The sequence below is a fragment of the Leptidea sinapis genome, chromosome 39 (genome assembly GCF_905404315.1).
Source record: "Leptidea sinapis chromosome 39, ilLepSina1.1, whole genome shotgun sequence".
Classification (NCBI taxonomy): domain Eukaryota; kingdom Metazoa; phylum Arthropoda; class Insecta; order Lepidoptera; family Pieridae; genus Leptidea; species Leptidea sinapis.
Window position 1 is genome coordinate 5,850,721 of NC_066303.1, and position 18,787 is coordinate 5,869,507.

Here is an 18,787-nt window from a genome sequence, read left to right on the forward strand (position 1 = left end):
AATGTGAGCCAGTTTAGATTTAAATATTTTGTTTAAAGTAGGAAATTACATGACTCATTGTATTAAAAGGTAGTTTTTAGAATTTTTCGAAACTTGTCACACTCTTCCCTGAGCTCCATGTGCTTATAAGGGGTTGAGAGATTTGGCAACACATTTTTATATATAGATTTCTGCACTAAATAATATACTCAATAAAACGAGTAATAAATCAAAGTAACTTTTCACATTATTAGAAAAGTAAATCAGTTCTTATTTGATATCAGGAGCCCTGATATCCCTCGGCGAACCCTCAGGAGATTCAAACAAAACATTTACCAACAAATAACTTAATGTTCACGTCAAAAAAAATACATACCGACGATTTGAAAACAGGCATTCAACCTTTTTTGAGATCGGTTAAAAATTGCAAAAGATAATGTCAATCTAATAAAAACGTAATTTAAGTCTAAATTCAAATCATAATAGCTTTAAGGGTAAATTTTATACACCAGTGGGAGGCTCCTTTGCACAAGATGCCGGCTAGATTATGGGTACCACAACGGCGCCTATTTCTACCGTGAAGCAGTAATATGTAAGCATTATTGTGTTTCGGTCTGAAGGGCGCCGTAGCTAGTGAAATTACTGGGCAAATGAGACTTAACATCTTATGTCTCAAGGCGACGAGCGCAGTTGTATTGCCGCTCAGAATTTTTGGGTTTTTCAAGAATCCTGAGCGGCACTGCATTGTAATGGGTAGGGCGTATCAATTACCCTAAGCTGAACGTCCTGCCCGTCTCGTCCCTTATTTTCATAAAAAAAAGACTTTTATAATAAAGTCCCAGCGACTGCTGTGGCATTCTCTATAAATAAATTTAAATGTTTTATTAAAACAAGGCTCTGTTGTTAATCCTTCTACTCCACAGCTGAATATATAAGAGATCGGATAGCCTGGGACTTGATAATGATCATTTTATAGCAGTTACAATGACAGTACATTATTGTATATTTTTCTTAAAAAGAGCGCAAAAAAGAATGCTGAGAGAGTTTCTTTTTGAGCCGCATTCTTCTCTCTCTCAGAGCGCCATTTGTTTCCGAAGCGGTAGTAGTATCTAGTGTATTAGAAATGACATCAAAAAGAATTCTAAAGGAATCAATTTTGAGAAAATAAATGCCTTTTATGCCTTTTAATAAAAATAAACTTGTGCGCTCTTCGAGGTAAACTTTGCTCAAAAGATTTGACTTCGCAAATAATAAATTGAACAAAGTTACTTCAATTTCATGTAGAATCTCATGACAAAGCAAGTACTATTGAAACAATAATGCAACTATTAGATGCTTGTGTGCTTGGCATCTTGACACTCAATTGCATTTTTTTTTTATATATGAGAGGGGGCAAACGGGCAAGAGGCTCACGGGATGGGGAGAGGTGAGGCAACCGCACATGGACATCCGCAACAACAGGTGTGTCAAGAAATGCGTTGCCGGCCTTTAAGGTGGGAGTATGCTTTTTTCTTGAAGGTCCCTAAGTCGTGTCCGTTCGGGAAGACCGCTGCCGGTAGTTGATTCCACAAAGTGGCTGTGCGAGGCAAGAAATTTCGAAGAAAACGCGCGGTTGTGGAATGCCAGACGTCTACGTGATGCGGATGGTACTTTGCACGTAATGTCCGATGGTGGAATTCGGCCGCTGGAATCAACCCGAACAGCTCCTCTGAGCACTCCCCGTGATAAATGCGGTAGAAGATGCAAAGAGAACCCACATCTCTACGCAATGCTAGAGAATCAAGCCGATCGGAGATGACTTGATCGTCGATGATTCGAGCCGCTCTTCGTTGTATGCGGTCAAATGGAAGAAGCTGGTACTGGGGAGCACCCGCCCAGAGGTGAGAACAGTACTCCATGTGAGGCCGAATTTGCGCCTTATAAAGTTGCAGGCGGTGGCTTTTAGTGAAGTACTGTCTCGCCTTACTGAGTACACCAAGCTTTTTAGAGGCCAGTTTGGCCTTCTCTTCCAAGTGACCACGGAACTGAACGTCGCTCGATATATCGACGTCAAGTATGCCAATACAGGCTGTGGCAGTTAGAGGAGTAATCTCGGATCGAGGGGATACGACAAAGGGAGACTTTTTAGTGGTGAACGCACAAACTTGTTTCTTCTTGGAGTTGAATTGGACTAAATTTTGTCGGCCCCATTCCGAGACTTTGCAAAGCATAGTCTCGATTTCAGACACAAGTTTGATCCGGTTCTCGTCGACGCTATCCCGGGACATGTTGGCACGGCCGGTGTAGGAAGCATACCCCGTGCTGTCGTCCGCATAGCAATGAATATTGCTGATTTGCAGCATATCATTGATATGCAGAAGAAACAGCGTAGGGGAAAGCACACAGCCTTGCGGGACACCAGAGTTTATGGGTTTTAAGTCGGAGCATGCACCGTTGATAACAACCTTGATGCTCCGATCAGCGAAAAAGCTAGTGACCCATTTGCACAACTTCTCGGGAAGCCCATAGGATGGCAGTTTCGCTATAAGCGCTTTATGCCACACCCGATCAAAGGCCTTCGCTATGTCCGAACTCACCGCCAACGCCTCTCCCTTCGACTCAACCGCTTGCGCCCATTTATAGGTGAGGTACGCAAGAAGATCACCCTGACGGAAACCGTACTGGCAGTCGCTGATCAGCTGGTGCCCCTCTAGGTATCCCAAGAGCTGGCGGTTGATGATCGACTCCATTACTTTGGAGAAAATGGAGGTAATAGCATCTTTATAATTTTGTAATTGTTATTAATAAAATACAAAATACTTACTGATGATATGTAATCCAGCAAAGTTCAAAAGAACATGTGAACGTCACACATTGTTCGAGACTGGCTCGAGTACGTCCACTTGAGCGTAATATTCAAGAGACCAATTCGTGGTCCAAGTACAGACTCCTATTTTGATATCGGTGATATAATTCCAGCTCTCTAGTCTAATGTTAAAATATTGTATAACGGGCTTGGAAAAATATTTTACCTAATAATTGAGGTAATACTGATATTAACGTGAAGGAGACACAACGATTTACCTTGACCCAGATTCCTAGAAGTAGATCCTTCCACAGATACTCGAGAGACGATCCATGTTTCTGAGAAACCAACAAAAACTTGTCTTAAGAAAGGACAATAGATAAGATGAATACGCAAAGACAAGTTAACGAATTTGAAAAAAAATAAACATCATTTTAGAGCTTTATTTACAATATCTGTTAATTAGTTCTTACAATATTATGAACTTATAATTTTTTTAGCTAAATACGCTTACGATACAACATGAAATCCTACAAGTTAATTTCAAACAAAAAAGGTACACATAAAAGCACTCAACCTTTTTCAAACATTGTAGGATAATTTTGCTTTTACGCGTTTAGGCAACGCATGAAAACAGGCCAGGCTTATCACATTAGTGTGCGTGACAAGCTACGTCTTACATTCGCGATACGTTTGTCATTTGGTTTTAGTCTGCGTGTATTTGCTGAAAATAGAGGTTAACAGTTCGCCGTTATTTTTTTTAACGTGTTCACAGCTGTCACAATCTATCTAGACGTATAAATTATCTAAGTTCCCAATCATTGCTCTTAATTATTTGGTTTTTTTTTTATGACAGATAGGGACCAGACGATCAGGACGTTCAGATGATGGTAATTTATACGCCCTGCTCATTACAATGCAGTGCCAGGATTATTACAAAACCCAAAAATTCTCAGCGGCACTACAATTGCGCTCGTCACCTTAAGAAATAAGATGTTAAGTCTCATTTGCCCAGTAATTTCACTAGCTACGGCGCCCTTCGGACCGAAACACAATGATGCTTACACATTACTGCTTCACGGCAGAAATAGGCGCTTTTGTAGTACCCATAATCTAGCCGGCATCCTATGCAAATGGGCTTCCCACTGGTAAAGAGGTTGTATTCATGAAAGAGTCTGAAAGTTTCTATTAAAGCATTGCATCTTGTAACACGGACAGGAAAAGTAATATTTTACTATTCCTTCCAATAGGATGAAACCTGTCACAAGCAAGCCTTTGTACAATGGACCGTTTCATTATATTCAATTGATTTTTATTTAAGACTGTCAGGCCGTAAGTTGAAATCACTTGTTTTGACAAGAAATACATTATTTAATTGAAACTTCTAATGCGACTTCCAACAAGTGTTCGGGCTCAGGAATAATATCTGGGACTGTATTAAGGTTTCCTATAGTCGCCGGTTTTGGCTCGTTAAATAAATGAATTTATGTAGGCACTTGCAATCAACCAAGAATCATGAGGAAAGAAGTTAAATGCAATCCACTAACCTTTGAACACTCCCACGTCACTCAGGTGGCGGCGGGTAGCAGCTCCAACGGTCCTGACTGTGGTGTTCCAGGTGAACGTCTCTGGAGATCGCAAGCTTGCAAAGTTTATATGTAGACACTAGTATTGAACGTCAACAATAGACTTGATGACCACTGGTTATCACTCAGGGTAAACACGGTTTACATATGTAATGCTATCGACCACGCCCGAGCAAAGATCAATTGTCTCTGTCCGCTTGTCTACCCAAGCGCGACTTGTGTCATCGGATAGTGGAGCACGTACAACTACCCTCATGATTCCCATAAAAATCAGCAAGTACCGTACAACAAGGTTGCGTTATAGTTATTAATTATGCAACTGTTATGTAATAAGGAGTATTAAAACACGAATGTGGATTTATTAATAGTATCACATGAGTGTTTAATACCTAATTATCAACAGTTGCATACAAGACTTTATCTACACCCATAATATAAATCCTCTATAAAAGATTCTGAAACAGCTTACTGCTAATATTAAAAAAGCCAGTCCTAATAACCATAATATCATCCAAAGGAGTGTTGTAATGTTGTACTCAATTTCATTACAACACTCGTTTGGATGATGTAATGGTTATTAGGACATTGAGTGTTTTTAAAGCATGGGTGTAGATAACGTGTAGATAACGTTTAACGCTACCATTGAGGGGTTATGAAAGAACTGTTGCGTTAAACGTTCAACGCGCCTGGGGAGGGATTTTGATGTATTTTTTTCTTTTTTTTTGATGCAGTCTTTGCATCATGAAATATTGAAAGAATTGAACTCAAACATTTCGTATCTTACTTTAGTTATCATAATCCCATTGTGAGTGTTAAAGATTTGGATATTACTCCACTCGTAAATGATAATTAAAAGATGCGATAAATTTTGAATTGAAAGCAATTTTATTAATGTTTGTCTTAAAGATAATATTAATATTAAAAATTATTTTATATATCATATGTTTCACTTTGTAATCGTTTTTGTACCTTAATTAAATAAATAAATAGTACTCTAACTCTTTTCGCAATATGCTACGGTACCCAAGCACAAAGATAAATTTTGCACGGCTCAATTCTTATGTTGTGTTCCTCTTACAATCTCAAAATCTCTTCAAAGATTGAACAAGTGTAATCATGAAACTAGAACGCAAATAGACACATTTATATAACTCGAGAGAAACATTTGTCTAGACTGTAAGCGGGAGATTGGGGGTAGGCTGGGAGCCGAGGTATTACCGCTCCACTGCTCTACTATTGTCTATGCTCAACTCTCACATTTATTATGCCAGCTTATGTTGAACAAGCTCCGCTTCACTTCGCAAAAACGGAACAAATTCATAAGCCGCGCGCGGTAACATTGCAACACAACTCAAGTACGTAATTATATTAAAGAAACAAAACAATAGAGTTATATTTATCTGAGCGTGAATAAACATAATTTTTTTTAAATTTTTAATCAAAATAGGATATATGTAATATCAATAATGATTATTTAAACAATTTGTTTTTCAAAGTGATAACCCTCACTTCTAGGTTTAATACACAACAAAAACTAAATGCCACAACCTGAGAGTTGAATTAAGCATACAAGATTTTATGACCATGCGTCACTCGAACGGTTAGCTAAGTTGGGAGAGCACTCACACAGAACGCGAGAGGTCGTGGGTTCGAGTCCCGCATTGTTTTCAAATCTCATTTGCCCTTATTTAAATTCAAAACTATCACCCATTCAAAAAGGTATTCCTCAGACCTGAGAAGAACGGGTTCAAGAATCACAGCGGGCTTCTTTTTCTGTTGTGTACATACATCAGTTAATAAGTATTAACAGACTAATTAAACATTTAAAAAAAATACTACCTAAGTTTCAATAAGTTTTTCATAGCTCCTCAATTTAACTCATTGTTAAGTTAAATTGAAAAATAAGTAAGTAATCGTCAGTTAGAATTTGGGATCAACATGAGTAAATTATGAGGTATTAAAAATTAAGAGGGAATGCTTTAAAACATCACAGAGGCAAAATGCAGCAAGCAAGAAGTGCTCTTGTAAAATGCTTGCTTGCAAAATTCCTATAACAAGTACCTCTCTTTTGGCACCAGCTTTGAGTACTGCTGTTCTACAATATTTCTCTTTTATCTTTTGTGGCTCATTTGGTGCTAGTAATTTATAGAATTAAAAATTCTTAAATTTAAATATGGTTGTTTTATTTAATTAGACTTTATAATTTTATAACTAATTCAATTTTTGCATTATATAACGTAGTGTCAACTGTTTGATTCCCAAGTTATGATTAATTAGAAAATCATTTATACACAAACGTTTTTAACAAATGCTTTTAGATCAAATTAATAAATGTATAGCACAGTAATTTCTACAGTTTTTGTCGCTACTTATCTTAATGATCCTTCTATTTATTTTTTGAATTGATTGATTGATGAAATATTTTTTGAATGATAAAGATAACTGAGACTATTGTTTCAAAATTTATTGTTATTAAGTATTGTTGTACTCATTTAAAAACTATTTTTTAAGTAGCTTTTGTAAGTCAAGATGAGACTTCCACTAAATAACTTATAAATTTTTATAGTGAAAAATTTTTATTTGAATTTGATGAATCTTAAATGTTGATTAAAATAGTGGTAATATGCGACTACTCATCAAAGCTCAACTTTTCTGTAATGGTGGTATGTGCTGAATGTATAGCTTTGACAGTCATAAGCATATTATGATAAGGTATAAATCAATTTTGATTTGATTTACTATTTTTTTGGCTTCAAGATAAAGTAGTAGGTAAAATTGTAGGTTTTACTAATGATAATCACTATTATTATTGTATCACTATATAATCCCATGCAAAATTTACATTAAACCTCTAAACTGCATATGAAGTCCTGGTACATGTTGCTAGGATGACACATGATTTCAACCGCTATGAAAGACTGAAAGACATTACTATCACCGCTACCATACTTATGTTCTCCTGGTGTCTATGTAGAACATATATACATCGTGCGCATGACGTCAGAATATATTAAGGTAATCTCGCGTCATACAAAAGACTCTCTAATCTCTTCTTCAACTATAATCGCCTGGTACTAAAACCCTGTATAATGCTTCGTATCTCATATTCTCCCTCGAAATCTTATGATTTTATGTGTCTGTCTCTTTTCACTGTCTCGCTTTTTCGATTCATCGACTTTCAAATCACAACGATGTTAAAGAAGTCTTCACTAAAAAATACAAAAGTAAAGAAATGCAATAGTATAATTTTCATTATATTAGCATTGATATGAAATTCGTTACAGTGAATGGATACGCAGCATGACTGGTGAGACATCGATTCTCGATAAAGTTATATAAGGCAAGTTTTATTTTTTAAACATTAAAAAAATATTAATTGGCTACTTAATAAACAACCGGAAATTAAGTAATTAATAGCTTAGCGCATAGTCAGAGCGGACTCACGGTTCACGCTAATCGTGAAGCGCGGAAGTAACAAGCGGGAAGATAGGGACCTGTCAGCGCTTACGCCAACTGACGAAAGAAATGAAATGAAATTTCTTTATTCATTTGGGTACAATTTGAACGCTTATGAACGTTGATGCCATCGGTTCAAGAGACTACCAGGAGGCTTTGTTCTGAGAAGAACCGACAAGAAATTCAGGTGAAATTTGTTTTGTTAATTATGTACCAAATTTTATTAACATGGCAATCAGTTATAGACAAAGATCTACAAAACTCCCAAATAGATCCGTAGACGACCTAGGTTAGAACGTCCTGGCGAAGACTGATTAGGAGAGCCGACCCCAACTAAAATGGGATAGGGTGAGGATAAAGAAGAGTACATATGCACCTAAATTACGAATACCTAAATAGCAGAATATGGAGTATTGCTGTTGTTCCAGCTTTAATAAATTGACCATCTCCAACGCAGATATGTTTGAATCGTTAAAAAAACTCCTATGGTTTCAGGCAGATATGACACGAAAAAAGACCACGTACACCTTCCCAAAACAGTCGGCAACGTAGAAAAGTAGTGTTTTTTTGCTATTTAATTAGTCTGTTAATATTTAACTAAGTACCTTAGTTTTACTTAGACGAAAGAAATGAAATGAAATTTCTTTATTCATTTAGGTACAATTTGAACGCTTATGAACGTTGATGCCATCGGTTCAAGAGACTACCAGGAGGCTTTGTTCTGAGAAGAACCGACAAGAAATTCAGGTGAGATTTGTTTTGATAATTATGTACCAAATTTTATTACATAATCAGAAAGAGAATCAAGAACCAAGTACTCATTAATCCGTTATCTTTTCTATCGTTATTCATACTGTACATGTATTTATGAATTATTATTTATAATAATAATATTGACACACTTTTACACAAATTATCTTGCCCCAAACTAGGCAATGTCTGTACTATGGATGCATAACAACGATATGTTTATTACAATACACCTAAATATATATCCATGACTCAGAAACAAAGATATATTCACCATAAACGTTTACCCCTACCGGGATTCGAACCCTGGACCTCTAGCTCAGTAGACAGGGTCACTGCGCTATATGAGTCGTCATATTTATGTATATTGCATATAATATATCGTTGTCCAACGTCTATCATAGAGTAAAGAATCGCCGTTTTTGGCCCTCCCCCAAAATCAATTGTCAATGTCATTTTATTTTGAATGAAAACATAAAAACAAATGGAAAGTAATAAAGAGTTTTTCGTCTAAACAAATTAAGGGTCAAATACTTTAAGCTTTTTGCTAGAACTTCAAAAGATAGACTCAACGTTTCTCAAGTAAGTATTTGTTTATTAACTTTTGGAGTATTTACATAACTCAGCAATATAATTTCGAATTAAATAGATACTTTTCATCTTCGTGCCCCGAGGGTCGACGGTTAAAATTTTGTTTGTTCTACACTTTTTGCGGGTCGCAAAACCTTTTTTAAATTGACAATGAAAAATTGTTCTGGAATTTACTATAAATTAACAACCTTTATTCATGACAGTTACATCAAGGAAGAGACAAGAAGCAATATATCGTTATATATATAAACACCAAAAAAGTTTATCAGTTCTCTAGTGAACATATTTATGAGAAAAAAAACAATGACAAAATATTATCTGTAAGTAAAGTGAGAGTCAATGATATTATAGTATTAAAAGATGTAGATATGTCACTAGCGCGCCGAAAATGAATCGCCTGTATGGAGGCAATTGGCCCCTTTGGTCGTAGTTGTTCTGTCGATACGAAAACGATACGCACGCGTTTCATGTTGACAGAATTACTTACAATTTGAAATAGGTACATAATTAAAATGCCATCTTGTGTAATGGGAAGATGCACTAATTACGAAAGTAAAAGAAAAAATCATAGAATTACATACCACAGTTAAGAAATCATAAATTATAACGTTTTATTTGATTTCATTATTTCTCTAACAAAATAAATATGTTGCCATGACATCGCGTGGCGAACGTAAGTCGATCCAAGCCGAACGCGACTCGAGTGACAGTGCGGACACGTTAACGTTATTAACGTACAGAAATGACGAAATATTGATGCTGTCTGTTGCGGAATGATCGAGGTAGTATATGTTAGGTAGGGTAACGCGCAAGACGGCCGTAACCGTCTCCCCGCTGATATCATTAGTACCCCGCCCCGCCACCGTCTGTCTCCCCGTGGGACGGTCGCGCACGAAGTTGTCGTACTATAGAACCAATTATATTTGGTTGGTTACAGTACCTTAATTATCTTTCACCGCCAGTAAAATACTTATCATTGTGAACTTCAGCAGGTTTTTTGTCTTCTTCGTCAGAAAATTTATGTACGCATTTTATTTTCCATTTTATAAATAAGGTGTATTCATACACTCTCAATCCCCTTCTAGATATATTCAATTCTTGATGAAGTGCATTTTAATGCTTTAAGAAGGTCTTCATTTGCTGTTTGGCCAACTTGGGTTATTCAAAGAAAATGCTACAAAACCAATAATCTCAAATAAAGCATTGCATTTCAGCACCTTGATATTGGAACAAGTATTCATCTCAAAGTCGTCGAATACAATATTCCTAACTCTGCTGAATCTTGTTTCCTGCTATTACTCTCTGTCGGCTGCACTTTCCAACCCCTTTTTAAAATTGCATTTGAAGTTTTCAATTATAATCCGTTCCATGTTTGAAAAATCTTAAATTAATACAACTCACGGTCACTTTAGCTGAATATACGGTTGAGTTATCACGGTGAGGGACAACATTGCTTCTAAGACGCTTTTCTAAAGCTTGTGTCTCTCTATAAACTCTGGGTAAGCGTGAGTTGTTGTACTTATAAGTAATTAACAATTATAATAGGGGATATGCGTATTTATTATATATATATATACTATTTTCAACGATATTTAGATAAAAGTTTAGTATGGACTGAAAATAACTATTATGTTAGTTCTTTTCAATAACTAACATTTCAAACACACGCCATTTTTGCGCATTGCGAACAATGACGTTATAGTTCATAAAAATGAATAAACAAGCGATTGATTGAATGAAAACTGACATTTACCGCGATACTTTTAGTTCAAATTCACTCTGAGTTAAATGTATTATTATCATGATTATTTATTTAACCCTAATTATAAATTTATTTTAAATATTACTTTTATTCGAATCACATGCATAAATTCTATCGCTTTTCTGTTTCTTTTGTTGTAAGTGATCAGTTTCAGAAACTTTGAGTATTCCCATGTAAAACAAGTAAAAGATGACCAATATTACTTAATTGCCTAAAATGTATGCATTGTGAGTAACCAGTCACAAAAGACAAAAGAACAAAAAAGGTGAAACAATTACACTATCATAATCCAACCACGTATTGAGTATTGTTCTCTTCTTTGATTTAGTTTCAGTATTGGGTCAAACTATTTGACCGCGTGCAACGCAGAGCTCGAATCGTCATGAACATATCTGCGAACAACTTGATCGCTTGGCATTCCATAGAGACTTCACTTTGTTATGTGTCTTCTACCGCATTTACTCGTACTACGGGTAGCGTTTGGAAGAAGTGTTTGATGTGATTTCTGCCGCCAAACTGAAATATACACCATAGACAACCGCACTGTGATAGATAGCTATCATAGTTTGGTTTTCAAGAATCTTATTCCATGTACAACTTAACTATAGAATGTACTTTTACCCGGTGACTTTAGATTTTTAGAATGACGCAACGTGGGCAGTTTAAAAACTCGTAGAACAATTGTTCTGCTGTTGCAGATTAGTATGCTTCTTCTCTCTCAGAGCGCCATTTGTTTCCGAAGCGGTAGTAGTAGTATCTAGTAGTATAAGAAATGACATCAAAAAAAAGAATTCTAAAGGAATCAATTTTGAGAAAATAAATAAATGCCTTTTATGCCTTTTATGGACGTAGTCAATTAAGATCATAAGATAAGATAGCTCGTAAGTCACCCATTTCCATGAAATGCGGTGTTTTTGAAGTGATAACTTTCTGTGAGAGGGTAATCCGCTTCATTACGTAACGCGATGCTTCTGTCAGAACAAAATCAATTGAAACACTTTTTAACAATGATAGCCATTAATGGCTTTAAAAATTTTTCAAATTGTTCACTAATATTTCTTGAAAATCGCCAAGTAGGTATATAAGTTTATTAATTACTACTTTTATACTATTTCGACAATCTTTATGATTTTTTGGTTTCTTCGTCTATTATTAAGACATCAAAGGTTTCGATCCCATACGGCCATATCCGTTGATATTCAATAATTAATTGTCAAAGCCGCGTCTGCAAGATTTTTAGATATTTTATTATATTATGACAATTTTTGATATCTTATTATACCTAACCAATTAAATATTTATACTAATAATATACCTACATATTCAAGAACTGTACCTAAAAATAAAATATATTTTATAATCAATAAAAGATTTTATTAATAAATAATCTTTCCTTACATTATCATAAAATTTAAGTAATCCTAAGATTTTCTCAAGTTATTAATTGCAATATTTAATAGTTCAACTTAAACTAGTTTAAGTTAATCACTTCTGTAGGGCGTCCCGAGGCGCACACATATTTTGTTTATAATAAAAAGCGACGGAATGAGCAAGACGTTTAGGTTATAGCAGATGATAGGCCAAAATTCTGAGTGGCATTGGAATTGCCCTCGTCACATTGAGACATGCGATCTTACGCCTCATCAACCCAGTAATTTCACTAGATGCGGCGCTTTTTATACCGAAACACAATATTTCTGGCACATTTTTTTATGAAAATAAGGGACGAGACGAGCAGGACTTTCAGCTGATGGTATTTGATACGGCCTGCTCATTACAACAATATTTCTGGCACATTTTTTTATGAAAATAAGAGACGAGACGAGCAGGACTTTCAACTGATGGTATTTGATGCGGCCTGCTCATTACAACAATATTTCTGGCACATTTTTTTATGAAAATAAGAGACGAGACGTGGAGGACGTTCAGCTGATGGTATTTGATACGGCCTGCTCATTACAAGAATATTTCCGGCACATTTTTTATGAAACTATGGGAAGAGACGAGCAGGACGTTCAGCTGATGGTAATTGATACGGCCTGCCCATTACAAATAGTGCCGCTAAGGATTCTTGTAAAACCCCAAAAATTCGGAGCGACACTACAATTGCACTCTTCACCTTGAGACATAAGATGTTTAGTCTCAATTGCCCAATAATTTCACTAGCTACGGCGCCCTTTAGACAGAAGCACAATAATGTTTACTCAAGAAATAAGCGCCGTTGTGGTACCCATAATCTCGCCGGCATCCTCTGTGCAAAGGAGCCTCCCACTTATTGCTTGACGACATAAAAAGACGTCGTTTTGGTAAACACATAGCGGGTATCCTGTGGTAAAAAGTCTCCCACTTGTACCGACTGGTGTGTGCTGAAAACCACAGGATAAAAGTAGAAACTTATTCAAGGTGAGAGATTAAATACGAAAAACAAGAAAATATATTGGATTAGGCGTTATTTTGCGCATATCAATAATTATCTAAATGACATGGGCTTTTTAAAACTTAGCGGAGCTTTCTCTTGCACCAATTCGAGGTTGAGAACTTCAGGAGGTGTTGGCTCGCCAAATTCTGAAACAAGAGCTCTCGTAGATGTTGACAGATTTGAGAGGTTGGCGAGTTAACATCTCCTGAAGATGCCTCGAGTAGAGGCGAAACCCGTGTCGAATTGGTGAAAGACAAAACTTAACGGAAGAAAAACTCATAACACTTATAAACGAAAAACAACTTTATTTTTCTTATATGGATAGAATTATAATATTTATTATATTATATTATATTTATTTAGCTGATTATAGTTATGTATAAATTACTATTAAATATTTTTTTCTCCTCACGAATACAGTCGACAGGCGGGATCCTGCCGACTTTATTCGAACAAGCGTTATATACAGCGCGTCATAATTTAGTCTAATGCATTTTTTTTTCCTTTAGGGAACATAATAATGTAGTTATTATAATGTTGTCCCATTTGCATTACAATCTAGCCTTAACTTAGAATAATAAGTACTTACATACTTTCTACTTTAACTCAAACTGCTAGGCTGATTAAACTAAGAATGTGTCCATTAACACATTTCTTAATGTCTCCATCAATTAGTCTCCTCTCTAGTCTCTAGTCTCCAAAGAGGTTATTAGCGCTCCTAAAGAAGTTTTTAATTCACTTACCTGTCTTATTGTTGTTTTTAGCAGAAGAAGCCGCATTGAAGAGCGAAGCTCCAGTCATCCTGGCGCGTCTCAGAATCCACCACATGATTTATTTCACATCAACTTCTACACTTCAATATTACTTCACAATCACTTACGTTACTTCTATCAATAGGCTATAAGATTGTTCATTCATAAAATGCGATTATTCAGTTATTGTATTGTCACGTAAGGTCGTGTTTAGTTTGCATGTGTTCGCGCGACGTCCAGTCGGTTTGATAGCGTAGTACTGAAAGTGTTTTTGGACATTTCGCGCATGCGTTAAAGTCCGCAGGTGAAAATTCTTTGTAATTTACATTCGCTAGAGCTATTGGGCGGTGAAATTAATTTCGGTTTTATGTTTACCAATTTACATATTATTAGAGTCTGTGGGTTACAATGGCTCACTTATAACTACATACATAAAGATATTAAATTATTAACAAATAGAACGACTTAAAACATGTTTAGGAAAGTTTTAATTGAGAAAAGTCTACTTTACTGCCAGTTTGTGATACTTTTTTTTGGAAGAGGCGGACTAATGAGCGTACGGATCACCTGATGTTAAGTGATCACCGCCGCCATTCTCTTGCAAAACCAGAGAAGTCGCAGGAGCGTTGCCGACCTTTAAGGAACGCTTACGCGCATTTTTTGAAGATACCCATGCCGTATCTTCCTACGGAAACATAGCACAAGGAAGTTACCTAAGATACTCAATAAACTCTTTCTTTCTTAATACAAATTGAAGTCGTAAAATCGAATTCTTATTTACATTAAGATGACCGATTTTTGAAGTGAAAAGTTCTTTAACCGCGTTGGACACTTTCTTTTCTATTTGTATATTAATATCATGTTTGACATAAAGCGCTTTAAGTGCTCTCAATGTTCTGACGTCATTATTTTTTATAAGACAACATGAATGCGGATTATCTTTTTTTTTTATGGAATAGGAGGACAAACTAGCGTACGGGTCACCTGTTGTTAAGTGATCACCGTCGCCCACAATCTCTTGCAACACCAGAGGAATCACAGGAGCGTTGCCGGCCTTTAAGGAAGGTGTAAGCGCTTTTTTTGAAGGTACCCATGTCGTATCGTCCCTGAAACACCGCACAAGGAAACTCATTCCACAGCTTTGTAGTACGTGGCCTAAAGCTCCTTGAAAACCGCGCTGTGGAGGACCGCCACACATCCAGATGGTGAGGATGATATCCTAACTTGTGGCGTGTCGTGTGATAAAGATTCAACATGGACCACGTTTTACCAGCCTAACGATCACAGGAGCGTTATGCTCAATAGGATGCTAGGTTATGAAAAACAATCCTTTTTAAATGCTTTATCTACACCCATGCTTTAAATCCTCTGTTAAAGATCCTAAGACAGTTAGTTTATTGCATACATTAAAACACCCAATGTCACCCAATTACAAACATTAAAACATCCAATAACCATTACACCATCCAAACGAGTTTTGTAATGAAATTCAGTACAACATTATATCATCCGTTTTTATAATAACACTCCTTTGGATGATATTATGGTTACTCGTTAACTCGACAAAAAGCCAAGTTAAAATGTATATATATATTGTACAGGGCATTTAAATTTGGATAAAGCTTTTCAAAGTCAATCCAGTGACACCCGTAAAACACCATATGGCAGAGTGAAGCGGTGCCAGGAAAACAAAAGAATATGTCTAGCCAATTAAAAACACTTACCAATATTTAACAATACCGAACAATGAAAACGAAATTTTTTTATCAGAAATGTCTATTTATTATTATTCGTGATTTAGGCACTGTAAGTATCACAGACTTTTACAGATTATTACAGTTATAATATAAGCTATGAAGCAAGAAATATTTGTTAACCTATTTAATATTTTTTTCAAAGCCAAGGGATTGGACGCAATACTATCAGATCATGATAATACTGGATTTCCGATGATTCCAGCAGCTCCGAGTTATACTATTTAATAGACTTAAAGAAATCATATTTATGATCAGTGACCGTTGAACGGTTACAGTTTTTTTTTTTCCGATAATACGGGACAAGACGAGCAGGACGTTCAGCTGATGGTAATTGATCGCCCTGTTGAGTTAGCAATTATTACTTTATAATTATTTTTGTCGGAGAATATTAATGTTAGACTTACAAGGGTGCTAAGGATAGTAAAGGTATTTTTTTGTTAATGAAAATAAGGGACGAGACGAGCAGGACGTTCAGCTGATGGTAATTTATACGTCCTGCTCATTCCCCCGCTCAGTATTCTTGAAAACCCCAAAAATTCTGAGCGGCACTAGAATTGCACTCGTCACCTTTAGACATAAGATGTTAAGTCTCATTTGCGAAAATGCAATAATGCTTACAGATTACTGCTTCACGGCAAAATTAGGCGCCGTTGCGGTACCCATAATCTAGCCGGCATCCTGTGCAAAGGAGCCTCCCACTTGTAAACAGTACAGTACCGTACTTATGCGCAAGTGCCCCGGTTTATGTGCAGCTAGTTTCAGATGAGAAGCAATAAAACTTTCATTGGATATCGGCGACTTACTAGCATATCCTTGTGTTACGTAAAAGTGCGCGATCTTACCCATGCTCTTACTTGTGAGATGGGAATTATAGTAATAGAGACTGTTGTAAATAAGATTACCAACCTTTTCTGGAAGATTTAGAGTATGTCTGATTTTAGAGTGGAAGAATAAAGAGGACAGATTAAAAAAGAATATCGTGTATTTCTGTTTTTTTCCATTAACAACTTTACGTCACATTAACGTTATTATTTGACCTGACTGATGTGTGCTCAGAAACGTCCGAGCAAAGATATAAATACTACGTAATAAGAGGCGGGAATGCCTAAGTAAAAATTTAAATAAAGTTTAGCATAAAAACGTGTAGTGATTAGACATAAGTCTGAAAGAGTAATTACTATTGAGCCACGAAGTAAAATCCGGCTAAGTTTGAAAGCGAATAGTTGCTTAAAATGTAGTGGATTTCGGCTATCTCCGTTTTTTACAAGATTAACGGCCGTTTTCAATAACGTATCTCTAGTTACGGATATATTGCTATCACCATTCACCGTTTAATGACAAGATCTTAGCTATCTATTTTTATGTCCAATATAATTATATTATTAGTTATAGTCCAATGCTGTCTGTCAATAGGTTATTAAAATGTAAGTAAGCGTAAAAGGATGGATATGTTTACCTCTAGTAAGTTAAACTAAGGATAGATAGGTTATTGAAAACGGCCGTATAGCCGTCATCTGTCAATCTATCAATGACTGCACGTTTCATACAATCGAGTGAATCGCTTTTTTCTTAGAGAGTTTCGCTAGGCTGCTTCCGAGTTTTATGTATTTGGATACCACCGACCAGTGGTTATTGGTTAAAGAGTAAACATATCTGAAATAGTAAGTTCACTTCTAAAGACGTTCAGAAGTACACTATTCTATTTTAGAGTACGGTTGACAGCCCTGGACTTCTATACATATTATTAGTGCTCGATCCTCATCTAGTATCTGTATGTAATGTGGATATCTATGTTTTTATGTACAGGGAATGTAAAGTTATCTAGACTTAGTTACAAGTATCAACTGCGGATTTTTTTTATGAAAATAAGGGATGAAACGAGTAGGACGTTCATCTGATGGTAATTGATTACATTACCCCATACAATGCAGTGCTACTCAGGATTCTTGACAACCTTGAAAACCCAAAAATTCTGAGCGGCCCTACAATTGCGCTCGTCACCTTGAGACATAAGGTGTTAAGTCTCATTTGCCCAGTAATTTCACTAGCTACGGCGCCCTTCAGACCGAAACACAGTAATATATATTACTACTTCACGGCAGAAATAGGCGCGGATTCTTTAAATCATCCTAAACATCTTTGAAAAGTCTACATAAAATTGCCAACCCCAACCAACCCAAAGTTGGCAAAAGTTCAATGTTTAAATATAGATAACTGTTGATGATAAGTTTATTATTAAAACAAAACAAATCTTATAACTATATTTACAATACTACGACTACATAAAATTAAAACTATCATTACGTGGAAGCGTACCAAGAATAATGGCAGCATTACCGCGTTGGATAGCAAGGCTGATCCGTTGACCGAAATAGCTGCCAGTACTTGTGTTGTCAGTAGCCTTATCGAGGCGCGAAGATAGCATTGATTATGTTGAATATTTATTTATTTATGTAACCAATAAAACCCCTATCCTTACAGAGTGACCTATTGCGATAGAGGCTTGACTTAAATTTAAGTATTTAAATTAATATAAACATAAATCTCAGAGCTACTACTAACAATCTATACCTACTATACTAGATTATTACATATATTATTATATATCTATAGCTCAAACTATTAGTTTCAAAGTTTGCAAGAAAAGCCATAGATCGTTGAGATGTTTTACTTTAATACTAATTACGAAAGTTTCGAATCGTCAGCACCGAAATGGGCGCTTTAATGGACGTCTATATCAACCAATCCCTGAATTATTATATAACTGCGGTTCCTGACTAGAATTGAACAAATTCGGAAGATTTTATTTCGCTTGAAACTTGTTCAGAAACCGAGAATATTCGTACAGAAATATAGGATATAATTTATCATTGGTAAGCTCAACCGTTATATTTTCATAAAATATGAAATATGTCATACTAGGAATGTTATATAGAGTGGGATTTTATAC